Here is a 17,903-nt window from a genome sequence, read left to right on the forward strand (position 1 = left end):
TATGTTCACGAGCCAGGTTTCCATTACAGTCATGTGTCGCGTAAAGATGGGAATACGTTCCGAGAAATGCATTGTTAGGCAATTACATCATTGTGCAAACATCAGAGGGTGTACTACACAACCCTACATGGTCCAGCCTACTGCACGCCTAGGCTGTATGGTACCCATCTTATGGGACCACTGTTGTACACTCAGTCCGTGGTTGACCGAAACGCTGTTACACAGCATTTGACTATATGATGGGGCTCCCACAATACTGATAACGCCAACCACAAACTGTCACAGCTCCCATTAGCTTAGCACACTGCCCAGCACTGAGCAGGTACTTGGCACTTATGTGAATGTATTCTCACACCACCTGATGAGATGGGTATTTTTCCCCTTTAATGGAGAAGGAAAGTGGCTCAGAGAGTGAAGTAACTTGCTCAAGGTTACACAGTCAATAAGCGGAGATTTCAGTCTAGGTTGTCACCTCCATAGCGCCCACATCCGCCACACTCCATCTGCTCTGACAAATTGTTTAAGATGAATGCAGTGAACAGGGCTTCAGCTCACTTCCTAGGAATGTTTGTTGCTTAAGCGAAAACTCACAGTGAAGCCTGTCCTAAAACTAAAAGAAGCCAGCTCAGATCTTCCTAGACTCTGTTTTCCCAAAGTGAGGTGTACCTGTGCTTTAACACAGATGAAGGGAACATACTCTTTGGGAGTGACTGAAGAGGCTGCTGTCACTTTCAGGGGTGTCTGAGGGGTACAGCTGAGCAGCAGACTTTGAGTTCCTGAAAACCTGGCTTCAAACTTGGTTCTGCACCTTAGTCATGATTACCTTGGCGTGCAACCATCTCCCTGGGCCACAATTTCCTCTTTCAGGAAATTGGGTACAACACCAGCCACTTCAGAGATGTCATAAGAACTAAAACAAATGCCATGTGGAGAGTCATCTGGTAAAAAAGTACCCACCACGTAACAGGTGTTCAAGAAACAATTGTTCACAAAAAGGAAGAAAAAGGAGGTAGGCAGGCGAGCATCAGCTCAGAGTATAATGTTCCGAAGGATCCACCAGATACCACGTGTTCTCCATGGAGAGTCTGCCCCGTGCACCTAAGCAGCCTGGCCACACCGACCTGAACAGGTGAGATCCACAGTCCTCTGGGTGGAGACGGCTGGGGCACAGACGCCCTGTAGGAAACCAGTGGATCAAAGTGCCTTGGAGAACTGAACTCAAGAGCCGGACTCTGCCTCCCTAGAACCTGCTACAGGGGAGATTAGGCTGTAACGCTCATTTGCCGTGCAAAGCGCCTTCCATTATGCAAGATAACCATGAGCTGGGTTCAGAGGAAAAGTAAAGAAAGAACCGAAAGTACTCGGCAGCAGTTTCCCAGCAAATCAACACTCATCTGAGCCTTCTGCAGAAATTTTGGCCTAACTACCAACTGAAAACTTGATGAGGCAGATTCTCCTTCCTGGGTGTGTCTGCATTGTGCACATGATCTAACCACAAAATCATCACTGTTCTTGCACTTTTAAACATTGCTTTGCCCCAACACAGGCAGGAAAACGAAAGCAGCAAGCTTAATGAGATCGTTGTAAACTCACCTAATTTGCCACAACTCCGTGCTACCCTCAACTCTCCTTTTCACAGCCCTTTCCTACTTGCTAACCAAATTTTCAATATGGAATTGTTAAATAATGGACATTCTAGAACACCAAGAGAATGCCATAGCAAAAGCCAGGCCCTATTTCAAAACATAAGAAGCATAATCGGCAAAAGCTGCATCCAGTACGGGTTTCATTCCTTCTCTTCCTCCCCTTAGGCTGCAGGTGTCTTGTGGTCCAAGTTAGCCCTTTCCTGGAGATGGGAATGAAGCCGGGCTGTGAAGACTGATTCTTCTAGAGTCTAAAAGACCACAAGGAGTAGCTCTCAGCAGGTAGCAGTGAAGTAACATCACGAGCAGACACTACCACAAAGTGTAAGGGTGAGAAATGTCATAGAGAGCCCCTTTCTCCTCTAGCTCCATCCTTCGCCCAGCCCTTATTGATCTCCCCCACCCCCACTACCAGCTGTACCAAGGAAGTGACAAATGGGGACTCACTGGATGCCATCAATCATTGTCACTAAGAGGAGAATGAAAAGAAGCTAACATATGTTCCTGCAAATGCCTCTCACTCCCCACTCCCACTCTTCCCCCTCACTGGGACACGATCTTGATAAGCAGCAAGCCCCGTAGAAGGAGCGGCCCGTAGAAGCATTCTAAGCACCATTCGTTTTCACGTGTGCCCATGTTTACAGGTCACAGGTCACACACACCCCAGCCCAGACTGAAGCAGAGCTGCTCACCCACTGGCTACTGACAACCCAGACCACAGAGCGTGGAAGGGCTGAGGATTAAGCCAATGCCACGCTCGTGCCAGCAGGGATGGCGGAGTAGAAAGGATGTGCGCTACAGGTAGCAGATGGTATCTCTGCGCCTCATTTGGAAGACAGAGAACCTGCAGTTCCTTATTTCTCTGCTGACCATCACAACATTCGATAAATTGATTCCTATGGCAACAGCTCTAATTATAACACTGAAAATAAAAGAAGGCTATGTTAATGGAGACAGACAGTGCACTCACTTCTGGGAACATAGTGAGAGGCAGAACGTGGCAACTTGCAACAGCAGCCAGAGAACTCCATGATCCCTAGTGCACACCTATTCCAGCTAAATAACATGAGAACAAAACAACAACAAAGACAAACCATATGCATGAAGGTATTAATTACAGCGATATTAAAAAATAACCTAAAAGCTGTTTCACAGAAGAGATTGTGAAGTTATGGTGCATAATACAGATGAAATATTATGCGGCCATTAAAATTTATGACGACAACTTAGCAAAATGGAGGAAAGTTGATATAGTAAAGTGAAGAGAACAACAATACAAATACACATGCACTTTTTGCTATGTCAGGTGTGTTTGCACATGAGAAAGTTAGAAAAGTTGATATACTGGGTTGGTGGAATTCTAAGGTTTCCTAAATTTGTTTTGAAATGTTTGTGATAAACAAAAATTAAGGTAAAAGAAGAATTGCAGTAAAAATCACCACAATTGCTTCACCTATTTTCAAAATCTCAGTTCTGCACAAGGATAGGTGGCAACAAACTAGATGCACGTCTAGCAATGAGGATGGTATTTTCAGATCTTAGTGAAAAAAACTAAGGGAAATAGATGTAGATAGCCATAGCATTTGTATAAATTAAAAATACTTACATACAAGATGATGCATGACAAGAATACACACAGACCTAAGTAAGACACTTTACACATATCTGAATGGACACCTATGGGAGGAGGGGACCAGGGATAAAAGAAGGAACTCTTAGGGGGCCCAGCAGAAACCAGCAGCCACCGTGTGACCAGTGAGACCATGGGCCATACCCTGAGGAGTGGGACTGGCTCAACCTTTGCACCTGAGGTCCTCAAGCAGGGCCAGTCATGGTTTTAAGATTTGGGAGTAAACTGCTACAATTTCAGACAGCTAGGCATTTCCTCTTCAGGACATATCCTATGCTCCCAAATGGCCATTCTGCTTGGCGCCACATTCTAATTTTCCTTCAGTTAAAAACAAGATTCAGAGACTGCAGGAAATCATCATTACTGAAAAATATTTAATCATGTTGCCAATTGTGTACATAATTGTATAACAACTGTATAGTAATGTGTGTGTGTATATATACACAGTTGTGTGTGTACAGTTATATATGTAGTTAGCAACCATGTATATCTGTTCAGCAATGATCCCTCGTAAGCCAGAAAAGACACTAGCCAGAGTGGCGACCTTTGGGAAGGAACTAGGTAGGAGGAAGACAATTTCCACTGAGTGCTGTCTTTTGGACCTTTTACATTTTGTACCATGTGCATATATGACCAAATAAAAATTTTAAAGCACTCAATTAAGCAAGCACCTACTCTGTACACATACTATTACCAAATACGCTTAAGTAAAACGTTCCAATTACACCAGAACCAGTAAGAATCTCACCAAGTCCTCTCACAGCTCCACATAGGTTTCCCTTGGCTAGACCCCTTTCCTCCCAGGTCCTGGTCACCAGGTTCAACCTTCAAGCAGCTCACCAGGTGGCAGCATTTGCTGTTGGGCTTGGCTGTGCTGCCTCGTTTGATATGTAGGTTAATAATTAATTAGAGCCCTGCCATTCAGAATATCTTCTCAGGACCAAAGGCAGCTGGGGACTGCTGCCTCTGTCAAATGTCCCCACCCTGGAGTCTCTACATTTCTTGGTTCTGAGAAGTATCAATGCCCCTATGATCTGAAGGCAGCAGACCCCGGGGCTTCAAAATCCTTACACCTTAACAAGAAGTCGTATTAAAAAGTTTTTTAAACTAAGATCCTTTTGTTAGAAGTCAGTTTCTTTACTGTCTGCTAGGTCTGGGGTCAGAACAGCAGCCACCTGGGTGGATGGCCATCGAAGCAGGAAGTGGAAGGAGAGGGGGCCGCAGGCCAGCACAGCCCTGCGCCGGCTAGACAGCGTGCCTGCAGAACCTGCCCAGATAGCACGCTGGGGAGCTGGGCACCCTAATTGCCATCCACAGTGAATTCCCACTAAGAAAGCCCTTGAGATGTGTAAGAATTTCCAGACAGATAATTAAGTACCATCTCACTTGTCTAACAATTTCATCATTGTTTTGTATTGAAATAGACATCAGAAATAGAGAAAAGTTTTTTTCTGTGGCAAACCCTTACAGAAGGAGGAAACGCAAACCCTCATGAATAAAAAGCAATCTTGTCCCACCCACCTTGGGGAAAAAGCAACAGAGAAGTGGAGCTTTTAGGGAGGAAAAATAAGAAGCCAGAAAATAAACTTCTATGTAGTAAGAAAATAAAAATTCTAACTCTATACCTGAATATTATGTCCACTTAGGAAAAAGACAACAGATGGGCAAAAAGTGATGGACACAAAAAGAAATTGGCTTAAAAGCAGAAGACACATACACCATGACAGGAAGCACAAATCATCGGGACTAACTTAGTGACTGACAAGGAGGTTTCCAGCTCGGTTGCCTTGACAAATGACCAAGAGAGCTTCAGAGAAGAAACCCGGAGAATGGAGGCAGGGAGGCGGGTCTGCCCAAAGCAACCAGCCACATCATCACATTCTTCTACCACCACGTTCATGTTCACTTCAGTGTTTCACCTTCAAAGAAGTCATCAGCGACCACACAGAGAGAGACAGGCTGAAAACCACAGGGAGAGGCACACGAAGGTTTTAGGGAACAGGAGCTGGTCATAAGAGAACACTATTACCCCCTGGTGTTCTTAGGTTTCAGGAAATGTGGCTTGACTGACAGTAGGGCCAGCTCTGTGCAGTAACAAATCATGCTGCGAGGGTGTTCTGGGGCCGGCTTGGGTTTCACAATGCCTCCATTTCATGGCTGCAAGGCAGCCTCACCTAACACCTTCCAGTCCTGATTATCTGTAAGACACAGGATCTTAAGCCGACCAATTACCATCTTTATAATCTAAATATCTACAGACATTGCTAACCGTATTTCCAGACCACGGACATAAACTATGCTTACATCTTGAGCCATCATTCTAGCACATACACAGAATATTAAGGATGGGCACACAAATATAAAGCTAGCAGTCACATTTGGAAAAGCAGGTTTCCCAGTATGATCACTGTGGACAAGAAGAACAAGCAAGGACTCAGAATTAGGTGGCAACACACAGAAGAGCCACCAAGCCAGGCTGCATCAGAGGGAGAACAGTATGCATGCCCTATGCACATAAAGAAGCACGATTTCAAATGTTCCAGCTAAGAAGAAACACTCAAGTTTAAAGCGACTTTCAACCAGTAGGGACTAATCTGTTGGCATGACCTGTCCCCAAGGGGCTTGAGGCAGGCAAGGACAGATGACAAGGAGACTTCAGATTTTATCGAGAAAGTGTCAGCGGAGGTATTAAGTAACATGGTAGAGCAGAAGTATTAGTCACTTCTAATCACCTAATTTATTAACAAACTGGGATAAACACAGACTAACTTTAGCCTCAGGAAATCCACTCTAGCGGGCTTGCAAACAGAGGCCTCGGGGGTGAGGCAGGCTCCGGCCTAGAGGGTCTGTCAGCTACTGGGCTCCAGCCCACTGCTGCCTTGTGGGAATGTGGGACCACTCAGGCCCTACCTTCCGGAGTTCCTAAGAAGTAGGAAATCCAAGTTTTTAAGAGCTCTTCTGACTTTTAAATGCTCAAAACTAATTAAAAAATAGTTAAACACTCTGCATGTTGAATGAAACACCTTAAACTTTTATAACATTTCAAAAGGAAGTGAAAATGTCCCTGTGAGTAAGTTTTCAGATGGGTAAAGTTTGGCCATGAGTGTACAGGGGCTACAGCTGCTCTTTCTCGGCACATTCTCGAAAGGTAGAGCTTTGTTTTGTGTTTTTAAAAAGGCGAGGTACTATATTTATATAATTATTAAATTTATCATAAAAATTATTAGAAGCTGCATGAAAGTAAAATGGGGACATTAGGGAAATGCAAATCAGACTACCACGAGACATCACCTCATAGCCATGAGGATGGCTATTTAAAAAACACACAGAAAATAACAAAGGTTGGTGAAGACAGAGATAAACGGAAACCCTCATGTACTACTGGTGGGGAATGTAAAATGGTGCAGCCACTGTGGAAAACAGTTTGGTAGTTCCTCAAAAAGTTACACATAGAATTACATAAGATCCAACAAGTTTACTTTTGGGCATACACCAAACAGATATGAAAGCAGGACTCAAATCTCTACTTATACCCATGTTCATAGCAGCATCATCCACAACCGCGAAAACGTAGAAGCAACTCAAGTGTCCCTCAACAGATAAGTAAACAAAACGTGGTATATCCATATAGTGCTTTATTATTCAGCCTTAAAAATAAAATTCTGATATATGCCACAACACAGATGAACCTTGAGAATATTATGCCAAGTGAAATACACGAGACATAAAAGGATAAATACTGTATGGTTCCACTTACAGGAGGTACCCAGAATAGTCAAATTCGTAGAGACAGAAAGCAGGATGGTGCATGCCAGGGGCGGGGGGCAGGGAGGAAAGGGGAGTTAGTATGGATGGGCAGAGTTTCAGTTCTGCAAGATAAAAAAGTTCCGTAGATGGACAGCAGTGAGAGTTGCACAACATTGTAAATGCATTAATGCCACTGAACTGTAAAATGGTTAAAACGGTTAACTTTAAAAATGGTTAAAGTGGTAAATTTTTTGTTATATATATTTTACCAGAATTAAAAAAAAAAAAAACGGAATGATAGGGATATACATAGAGAAGGGAGTCAAAGGAGGTGCCTTTCTTACCTGCTGGCTTTATCAGCAACCAATACAGGAACAAAGACCTCCTCCTCCCCAGCCACCAGCACTTAGATGTGACAGCCCTGAGGAAGTGTGTGACTGTAGGAATCTCATTGCTCTCTAGGAATCTTCCAAAGGGCCACCGTATACAGTTGTACAGGTGGCCCACTGTGCACAGCATCCTGACCTGGGGGAGCAGCCTGCGCTCCACTGGGCAGTCTCTGTGTCTGCAGGTGGAGATGCCTTTTCCCTCTCACAAAGGCACTAGGGGCTAGTGGTGGCCTTGATCTCCCCTACCCTCAAATTGGTCTTCTCTTCTGACTCCCTATTTCTGTTCAGGATACCCTCTCTTCTCACTGATCCCCGATTAAAACTGCAATGTCCCTTCCTGTTCTCATCCCAATCAGCTACTGGCGTCTATCAACTCTGCTCCTCTCCCCTTCCTCCCTCCTCTCCCCTCCCACTGCCCCTTACCCTCTTCAGGCCCTCTGACCTCGGGTCTGGACTTGGACCTCTGAGCTGGAGCTCTGTACCTCCAGCACCCCCTCCCCAGATGATCCAGTTTAACGCTGCTGCCAGATTAATTTTCCCCAAGGAGGGCTCACCATTTCACCCACACACCCCCAGTGGTTTCTCTTTCCTCTCCTGTATGTGTCGAATAAATGGACAATGAAGTAGCCTGCTCACACCCAATCCTCAACTCTACTGCTTAAAGTGAGACTGTCATTTATTTTGCTTGTCCTTTTCCCGGGTGAGTGTGAAGAGGCAGCAGCAATTCAATCTTTCCAGCAGAACACGCCTTTAGATTTCCAAGTTGCTGGCAAGGAGTCAGAAGATGGGAATTGAAGAAAACCTGGAGAATCTTGAACTTCCTGTCCCTATAGTCAATTAAAATGACGTCTGTCTCTGGAGGCTGCAAGTCCAAAATCAGGGCACCAGCACGGTCGGGTGAGGGCCCTCTTCCTGGTTCACAGCCAGCACCTTCTCGCTGTGACCTCACATGGTAGCAGGCATAGGGAGCTCCGTGGGGTCTCTTTCATAAGAACACTAATCCCATTCATGAGTGCTCCACTCTCATGAACTAATCATCTCCCAAATCTATCTCCTAGTACCATCACATCAGGCATTAGGATCTCAACATATGAATTTTAGGAGGACAAACATTCACACCATAGCAATGTCCACCGAGACCCCTATAGCACCTTCCTAAAGTGAGATATATTTTAAGCCCACAACTTAAATCCTGCAAAAGTACCAGTAAGTATTAACCTGTTTCTGCAGGAAAGAAGGCACAGGAAGAATATCCCAGGACTAGATGGCAGATATTTAAAAAAGAGAATATTACTAGTATAAAGATCTAGTTAACTGAGTGGGATTTTTTTCTTATTCCTACAGCCAAAGCTGGAAGCCTAGGATAATGGGGCTAAGCACATTGAGCCATAAACACATAGGGACGGACCCTGTCCCCTATTGCTTACCAAGAGGTCACAGCATCAGTCCTACTAGCTGATCACAGCCCCTCCCTCCAGGCAGCCACCCAGGAAAGGGAGAATGGTTGATATTGACTTTGAGGGGAGGGAAAGTGTCTAGTGCAGGTTACTACCTGCTTTCCCAGCAAGTTAGGAGCATAGGAGGGGTTTTAAGAGAATATGTAGGAGAGCCCGGGGTACCTGCAAGAAGGGGAGAAGGCATCCCGTTCCTTGTCTGGCTGTCTGCTGAGCTGCAGAACCCACAGGCCCACCTGGGCTGGCACTGCAGCAGAACGGAGCATGTCAGGGAGTTGGGAGGACTTGGGATCCATAATCTGGACTGGGGGATACCCATAAACACGGAGACTGGCACCCATTTCTGAGTAAGAGATTTGGAAGGTGGGAGGCCTACTCTAGGAACCTCATGTAAGGAGAGTTTAGAGGGACCCAGGGAGGAACATTCTCAGTCCATCCCAGTTCTTTACAACCCCAGTCGTTTGCACAGCTCCTTTTGCAGGAGGGTTGAGGTCAGCGGGGCAGGAGCCCTAGGGCTGCCAGGCTGCTGCTGGGCCAGGCAACAGCACACTGACTCCAAGAAGGAACTGGGAGCACAAATTGGGCAGGAGCACCCAGTAAAGCCAGAGGGAGACACTGTGCCCCTCTGAACAGATCCTGTGCAAAGGAGCCTGGGGTGAAGCCAAGTAACAGCCCCAGGAGAGTCACACATACCAACTGTGCAGAGACCTCCAGCATCAGAATGGGCCAGATGGACATGCCTTCTCACCACCAATACAACTTGCAGAGTTAAATAACCTGTTTTCTGTCACATGAGGAGCTAGAGCTCAGAAGAGAGTGTCGGAGAGGCACAAGGCTTGAACTGGATAGGAGATGAGGAGTTTTAGAAAGACTAAGGCATTACAGAATACGCCCAATATATCATCCAGGAACTGGAATGGGGGATTTGAGAGAGCCCAGTTGTAAGCCGGGCCTGGGGAGAATGAGAGTCATTTCATGCTGTTATCCACCACACCAATGGAGTGAGGCTCCTCAAGAAACCAGCCACACTAACAGTAGGGCTAAACAGACAGAAATTATAAACTTTTCCTAAATAAATTGTGTACGGTTGAAAAGCAACAGTACAGTAGGAACGTACTCTAGCCTGAGGCAGGCTGGGGTCAGCTGTGGGCCCCTCCTGGTCACTCTCCAAGGAACAGGCTTCAGCTACAGGCTTCTGCCAACCCCCACTGCCCTGGGAAGAAGAGCTGCATAGGTCAAACCTCACTCCCTCTCCGAGGTGTTGTTCCAGGTAAATTAACAGGTAGGCAACATCCACAGGTAGCAGGCAACCTACCAGTGCCTTCGCCTGGCAGCTCTGCTAGACAGTGGGGGTACCCGTGTCGCAGAGGTTACTTAATCTAAGTGCCACAGCAACAGTCCAAATGATGGGACCAGGATTCCAAATAAGCCCGACCCAAAACCCAATCCATGCCGGTTCTGCCCCGCCACAGCAAAGAGCAAAGAGGGGCGACACGAGCCCAAAGGAGAGCGACAGATGTCTGAAGTGACTTGGGAATTGGCAGCTTCTCACCAGCAGTTTAAAAATGCAAACGATTTTATTCACATGTTCACATCTATAAAATCCGGCCTTGATAGGTTATTATAAATATAAAAACTAAGTCAATATGTCCACCCCCTTCCTGAGGAACTCTCACAAAGGAACACCACCAGTACTGGACAAGGGCAGCCTGACCTTTAGCAGAAAGACAAAAGCACTATTGAGGAAAAAACCACAAAAAACTTGTTCTGAACAGAATGCACCAGAACTCAAACTTGCCAGGCTGTCTGCACGCTGGAATTTTGCCATGTTTAATGTCAACTGTCCAGAACTGGCCTTGTGGGTCTCTCTAAAAGAATACTTTAATATACTATCGCTACCCAGTCCAGAGGTAGCATTTTAGGTAATTAAAAATCCCTGGAAACCATTGCACAGCACACAACTCAGGAAAGGCCTTTATTAACCTTTAAAAAGCATTAACCAGAGGACTTATCTTAACCAAATTATCTCAGAGCCAGTCTCCTTGCCGGTTGAATCACTATGCAAATATCAGGGATCTGAGTCATGAAAATTGTTGAAAGCGACTTGGTTTAGCGGGCACAAGATCTTTTTCCTAGAAATGTAAGCTATGCTGTAAAAGGTGTTCTCAGACTTTACTCTCAAGAGCTCTCCCGTCCGGAGCTCACCAAGTGAGCTTACTACGAATAAGAATGACAGCGTCCAATTTCTGAAAATCTCAGACTGCCAGATTCCAGTCACTACTCTTCCCTCTGTGACATTAGCAGGTAAAAATATATGTATATATTATGCTTTCAATTTTCAGAGTTGAAGAAGTTTACATTTTTCCTACCTCCTATGAAAAGCTCAGCAAGTTTTTTGAGCTATTTTCTTGAGGCATAAAATAAATGGAGAAGAATCCTAACATTTAAAATTGAGATGAAAAGCTGTGTTTCGCCAATTCCTTTTTTAAAAAACCACACATACACACAATTTGACAGGAAACTTTTTGCCCAAACCAGTGTTCTCCAACACTATTCAAGAATACGTTCTTAGAAAGCCAGTTAAATGGGTACGTATTGGTACGGAATAGTTCTAAAGATCAGATTTAAAGTTAACTGTATTCCCTTCTATTAGTTATGTTTTCATCAACCATAGTCAATAAAAATGAGCAATAATATAACAAAGATTCTCTCTTAATTTCCACCATCATCCTTATTTACCTCGCCTGGTCACAATACTTATTTTCAATTTGGCCTTCAACCCTGTCTGTAATTGATCGATCCCTACTAGTAAGGTTAACAAGGGCTTTCAGCTAAGGAACAGTGTTAGCTGACACAAGCTTGCTTCCGTCTCTGACCCTCTGCCTACACCACAGGAATCCCAGCCTTATACTGGAAGGGATGGAGAGAAGCTTCTTGGAGACTCACTCAAGTCATTCCATCACACAGACCCAGGGTGAGCTTCACGGCAGTCACATGGGTCCCACATTTGGTTTAATGCTCTGCTGTCGCCATCTTGAAATTCGTAATTTTTGAACAAGGGGGTCCCACATTTTCATTTTGTAGTGGTCCCTGAAAATTTTGTAACTGGACCTGCACAGATCTGCTTTTTTTTTTAAATGACACTGAGGTTAAAAAAAATTTTTATACCATACTTGTAACTTACAGGGCTTTTATTCTACTTTAGAAAACACAGACACGAATATTTTTATATTTTACCAGCCAACGAACGTAAAGTACTACGGTATCCTTCTCCTGGATCACTGCAAAAGGTTCCTAAACTGTTTTTTCTGGGTCCACTCTTGCCTACTGCCAATTTGCCTTTACAAAGCCAAAGTTCTTGTCTAGTACAAGCTGCCTAAAACCCTTCAATGGCATCCACTACCCCAGCCCCAGGGCCCAAGCCTTCACCTGCCCACAAGGCTCTGAGCCCCAGCCCCTGCCTGCTGCTTGGCCTCACTGGCCTTCTTTCAGCTTCTAGAAAGTGCCAGGCTCCCCTCACTCCCTACAGCCTTTGCACTTGCTGTCCTCTCAGCCCAACAGACAAATATTTCAATCTGTCTATGTCCAAGGGTTTAGACAAAATCAGGCAAAAAATCCTGGATTCAAACTGACAGTCGTTACTGGCTTTAATTTTGTGAAAGAAACACAAGAGGGGTTTACAAAGGCTTACAATTCTTAGTAAACATATTTTTCACTCACATTGTGTTTTGAGCTACTCTCCCAATGGTGAGGACAATGCACCTCAATCTAACCATGAAACCCAGGACAGTGATGGGGAGATACAGGGAATGTCAGTTTTAAGGTTTTTTCATATCAGGTTAATCGGGCCTTAAGGCATCTTCATGATCTTCCCCAACCTCTTAAATACAATGTTCGCTAACAATTTGGAAGAGTATTGGGAAAACAAACTGAAAAGTATTAATGGGAAAAGAAGATACATAGATGGCAAATAAGCATATGAAAAGATGCTCTAGATCCTATGTCACCAAGGAAATGCAAATTAAAACAACGAGATACCATTACACATGCATTAGAGTGACCCAAATCCAGAAGACTGATAATACCAAGTTTTAGCCAGGATGTGGAACTCTCATTCTTTGCTAGTAAGAATGCAAAATGGGACAGTCACTTGGGAAGACAATTTGGCAGTTTCACACAAAACTAAACTTACTCTTATCATACGATCCAGCAATCACACTCCTTTGGTATTTACTGAAAGGAGTTGAAAACTTATGTCCACACAAAAACCTGCACATGGACATTTATAGCAGCTTTATTAATAATTGCCACAACTTGGAAGCAATCAAGATGTCCTTCACTAGGTAAATGGATAAACTGTACCACATCCAGACAACAGAATGTTATTCAGTGCTAAAAAGAAATGAGCTATCAAGCCATGAAAAGACACAGAGGAACCTTAAATGCATATTACTAAGTGAGAGACGCCAATCCGAAAAGGCTGCATAATATATGATTCTAACTATATGACATTCTGGGAAAGGCAAAACCATGGAGACAGTAAAAGATTGGTGGTTTCCAGGAGTTGGGGGTGGGCAGAGGGAAAGGGAGGGAGGTGGCATGAATAGGCAGAGCACAGAGGATTTTTAAGGCAGTGAAACCACTCTATATAATACCATAATAATTGCCCAAACCCACAGAATGTACAATACCAAGAGTGAACCATAATGTAAACTATGGACTTGGGGTGGTTACGATGTATCAGCACAGGTTCACAAATTGTAACAAATGAACCACGCTGGTGGGGGATGCTGATAACGGGGGAAGCTGTGCGTGTGTAGGGGCAGGGGCTATATGGGAACTCTCTGGGCCTTTTGCTCAATTTTGCTGTGAACCTAAAACTGCTCTAAAAAAATAGTCTTAATTTTTAAAAAAAGTATTAATGAGGATGAATTAAGGGTTCACTTAAAAAAAGAATCTCTCATATACATTCTTTGAAGAAATTTAACTCTTAGAGCTGATAAAAGATTCATACAGAAAATGTTCAAGTAAAAACTTTCCCAGCTTAGAAAGCAGTGGACAGTTACGAACAAGTTGCCTACAACGGTTTGCTCATGAGCCATCAGTGTCCACATCCTCACCAACCGCCTCTATGGAAATGCTCTGACAGTGCACTCGTCAAGGGATGTTGCGTGTCCACTGCTACAGGAGCTTTTCCAGGAGAGTGGTATCTTCCGGACTGAGAGATCACCTCACCTTGACCTTTAGGATGTTTAGCAAGGATCTGTCCTTCTCCCCCATCCTTTAAATAACTCTTTCATTCCCCTTATTCCAGTGGCCACAGAACATGTTGCTGGCTTTTCTTTGTGTTTTCTTTCAATGGCATCCACTCACAAAACAAAAGACACAAAAGAAAACACAAAAGAGTGTTGAGAGAACCAAATCTCCACTTGGGAGAAAATAAAGTTAGAGTCCTACTGTTCACAAAAATATTCCAGATGGACTAAGGTTCTAAACATTAAAAATTTTCAACTATTAAAGCAGTAGAAGAATATGTAGAAGACTACGTTTATAACCTTGGAGAAGGAAGGCCTTCTGAAGTCAAACACAACAAAAAAGTCATACAGACGAAAATTATTTATGGTGCCTTTGATGTAGTCCAATTTCCCAAAGTTAAAAGACAAGGCCAGGCTCAGAGGAAATATTTGCCACATAACAAAGGAGCAGTATTCAGAAAATACGAAGAACTGTAAATCAATAAAGACTTTTTAAAAATTGAGCAATGGATGAGTCAATTCATAGAAAAGAAAAATAAGAATGCCTAACAAACATATGAAGAGCTGCTTAGTAAAGAAAAAGAAATAGTGAGACACAGTTTTTAATAAACTGGCAAAAAACTTAAAGATCAATTTTATAAAGTATTGGCAAGTATGTAGTGGGTACCTGAGACCCTCTTGGTGAATAATTTGACAGTCTTCTATCATACAAGCCCCAGGACCCAATAATCCCCTCATCCCTCGTGAAGAGAAGAGCCCGCACTTAACGTCACTAGGATGCGACACTGAAAGCTTTGACTCCAACACAAGACACTAGCAACGTCAGGTATCCAAGGGAGCTAGGAAACACCTTTGGAAAATGTGCAAAAGGGAGACAACAAAAACCAGACTTGAGTCTCTCTCCCATAATAAGGGTCCAGACAAAGGTCTGGGTGAGGATTTCTTTGGAAAGAGCTGCTGTGAGACCCCCATGCAGCTCCCTCTCCCCATTAGGTGAAGGGTGGGAACAGCACCCTCTTGCCTCACAAGAGGGTTTTTGGTGAGACCAGTGGGGACTTTCACAGGAGTCCCCCACAGTTAAGGAAGCACAGATAGCTGGTGTTGGACTCTTACCCTGGGAATCTAGAACATGAGAGGCAGGGTGGCTAGCTGCCTTGGCATCCAGGGAGTGAAGGAAAGTTACTTCTGCATTGGTACTGGCACATCCTCTCAGAGTCTGTTGGAGCAAAGAGTGCTAGATGTCTCCATGGGCTGGGGTGGTCCACAGGAGAGAATGAGCCAATCCAGGGCTTGTCTTAGGTCCAGACCTCAAGGGCTGTCAGGAGGGTCAACATGACCTTAGGAGGCAGAAATGGAGGTGGACCACTGGGCTCCAGGGACTGAGAGGGAGTAAGAGATGGGGGTAGGGGGCTTTGAAGAGCATCCCATGAGAGAGTCAGCTTTAAAACGCCACCACACCTGGAGAACAGAGGTCGTCTCACCACAGTGTCAGTCACAGAAAGATTTTCCTGTCCCCTTTGCTATCCTCAGGAAAGCATGGCAAAAGAAAGATGCTGACCTGTGTTCTCTAAGATGAAGTAAAAAAACAAAAAAGCAACTTTCATTACAATCCATATGGTATGATTTTTATATTAAGAAATATTTTATGAAAATTTATGTAAACACATAGAAAATGGATTAGAAAGACACAAAAATTGAGAACAATGGTTACCTCTGGGGAGGGAAGCAGCATTGAGGGGGGAGGCTGTGTCAAGTGGGAAATCCCACTCATTCATACTATTTTAAAAGACAAGAACATATTCATGTATTCCTTGAATAATCAAATGTTTTTTAAAAAAGATACCATTCCCAAGAATGGAGTCCACCTGTCAATCTTAACATACTAACCATGGATCAACAACAGCTCTCATCATCGGGACACAGGCTCACACTTGGGCTGTTTTGTAAATGTCCGACGGACGTTTTTCAGCTTTCTCTACAACAGGCTCCCATCTGAGTGAATTCCGCATCAGGGGCTTAGATGTCAACCACGGACCCCAAACTCTGATTCTTCTCAAAGTAGACAAGATTCACCGCTGAAGTTACATTGTTTTCTTAATTTTAAGAAGTCCTTTTTGTGGTTTCCTCTGTCAGCAAGAATAGGAAGAAACAGGACTTTACCAAAAGAAAACTAAGATGTACATCCAGAATAAACTGACACATGGAGAATGAAGAACCACTGAGTGGTGAATTAAAAAGGAGATTAGAAGGACTCGAAACTGTGAAGGTAGAGCCCTCCCGTGTGCGTGTGTGTGGTGCATGTGCGTGTGTGTGTGTGTGTGCGTGTGTGTTTGTGTGTGTGTGTGGTGTATGCACAGATACATGCACATTTGTGTACATAACAATTTGTTTTAAAACAAGAGAAATCTAGTACTAACCTGTACCCTGTAAAATCAAGTGACAAAAACAGTACTTTGGGAAACGTGATAATCAGTTTGAAGAAACCAGTTAAGAAAATCATGGGTTTTGAAGATGACTTTTGCAAATGAACAGTGTAAGCAGCATCAGTTGCCAAGAAAGGCTGGATGAAGTTCCCTTCCACACTATTATAGATGTATAGCAGCCTGTATTTTGTACCATTTCTCCCCTAAACCCATCCTATTTCTATGTTATACACCAGGAATTGGCGCATTATAGGCCGTGGGTCAAAGATACTTTCTATACTTCAAATGGTTGGAAAACTTTGAAAAGAGAATAGTATTTCATGACACACAGGTTTATACGAAAATCAAATTTTGATGTCCATAAATAAAGTTTATTGGAGCTCTATCACACGCATTTGTTTCTGTATTGTCTACAGCAGCTTTCACGTTACAAGAGCAGAGCTGCGTAGTTGCAACAGAGACCTTATGACCCTCAAAATCATCTGACCCTTTACAGAAAAAGTGTGCCAGCCTCTGTCCTACACCAACTGAACCCTCCTTGCTCCCATGTGCACTAGGCAAACATGGTTACTGGTAGTTGCAAAAAGCTTGCATTCAGCTTCTTATACACGTTTGAGTGATTATCACTCGCTCAGAGATGGTAAATTCTTCTCCATCAGCCCATCCATTAGTGTTTGTTCAACCAGACTTCCTGGGCTCACGCCACTTCGAAACAGCCCTTGACACTGTCCATGGACAGAGAGGCTCCTGACACATAGCCCTGAGATTGTAAAAATCCTCTCCAGTGTTAAAAGGACAATACGCAGTATCCTGGGAATTAATCCCCCACAGCTTCTATCAGTATTATGAATTTCACATTAAATCATACTTTAAAAATAAGCGTTTTTATGCCTATGTGTATTATTCTGTATCCTCTGAAGTTCCATGTGAAAATTATTCAGTTAATTTAGTTTGAAGATGACTTATTCACAACATCCCTTATTCATATGTAAATTATCAGCCAAATCAGCTTCAGGAGAAACAAAATAAAGAAACTAACCAGACATCAGTCATACTTTTCCTTCATATTCTGATCTCCCATCAGCGTCACTCCACACTGCCAGCTGCTCCTTCAAAACTGTCCTCTCCCTTGTACTCAGAGTCACCAGTTCTCTCAGCTCAGGAATACTATTCATCTGGCCCATGGGTCTGGTCATACCCCAAGTTCCATCTTGGGCAGTTCTGTTCCAAAGCGTTCGGGTTGTGCCTCTGCTCCTGTCTAATTCCCTTTGCTTCTCCAGCAACTCAGATCTGGCCTTCAGAACATCACCGACCAGATTTTACTCCCAAGTCTACAGATGAGCCCTTCAATTCCTAAAAGCA

General features: G+C 43.9%; 1 protein-coding gene and 1 long non-coding RNA gene across 4 annotated transcripts in view; one reads left to right on the plus strand and one right to left on the minus strand.

Moving 5' to 3' along the window:
• The window catches only part of IQGAP2 (IQ motif containing GTPase activating protein 2), a 267,737-nt gene that overhangs the window by 148,544 nt on the left and 101,290 nt on the right, over positions 1–17,903 (minus strand). The window contains exon 1 of one of the 3 annotated variants that reach the window (XM_023618156.2): positions 1,594–1,685. The exons of the other annotated variants lie outside the window; for them this stretch is intronic. The gene's annotated coding sequence lies outside the window, so the exon portion shown is untranslated. Of the gene's footprint in view, positions 1–1,593; positions 1,686–17,903 lie in introns of those variants that run through there. 3 annotated transcript variants of the gene reach the window in all.
• LOC138917522 (uncharacterized) lies at positions 1,698–6,277 on the plus strand. The gene is made up of 3 exons (XR_011425723.1): positions 1,698–1,973; positions 2,288–2,750; positions 4,920–6,277. It is a non-coding gene; the product is annotated as an uncharacterized lncRNA (long non-coding RNA).

Source organism: Equus caballus, chromosome 14 (assembly GCF_041296265.1).
Source record: "Equus caballus isolate H_3958 breed thoroughbred chromosome 14, TB-T2T, whole genome shotgun sequence".
Classification (NCBI taxonomy): Eukaryota; Metazoa; Chordata; class Mammalia; order Perissodactyla; family Equidae; genus Equus; species Equus caballus.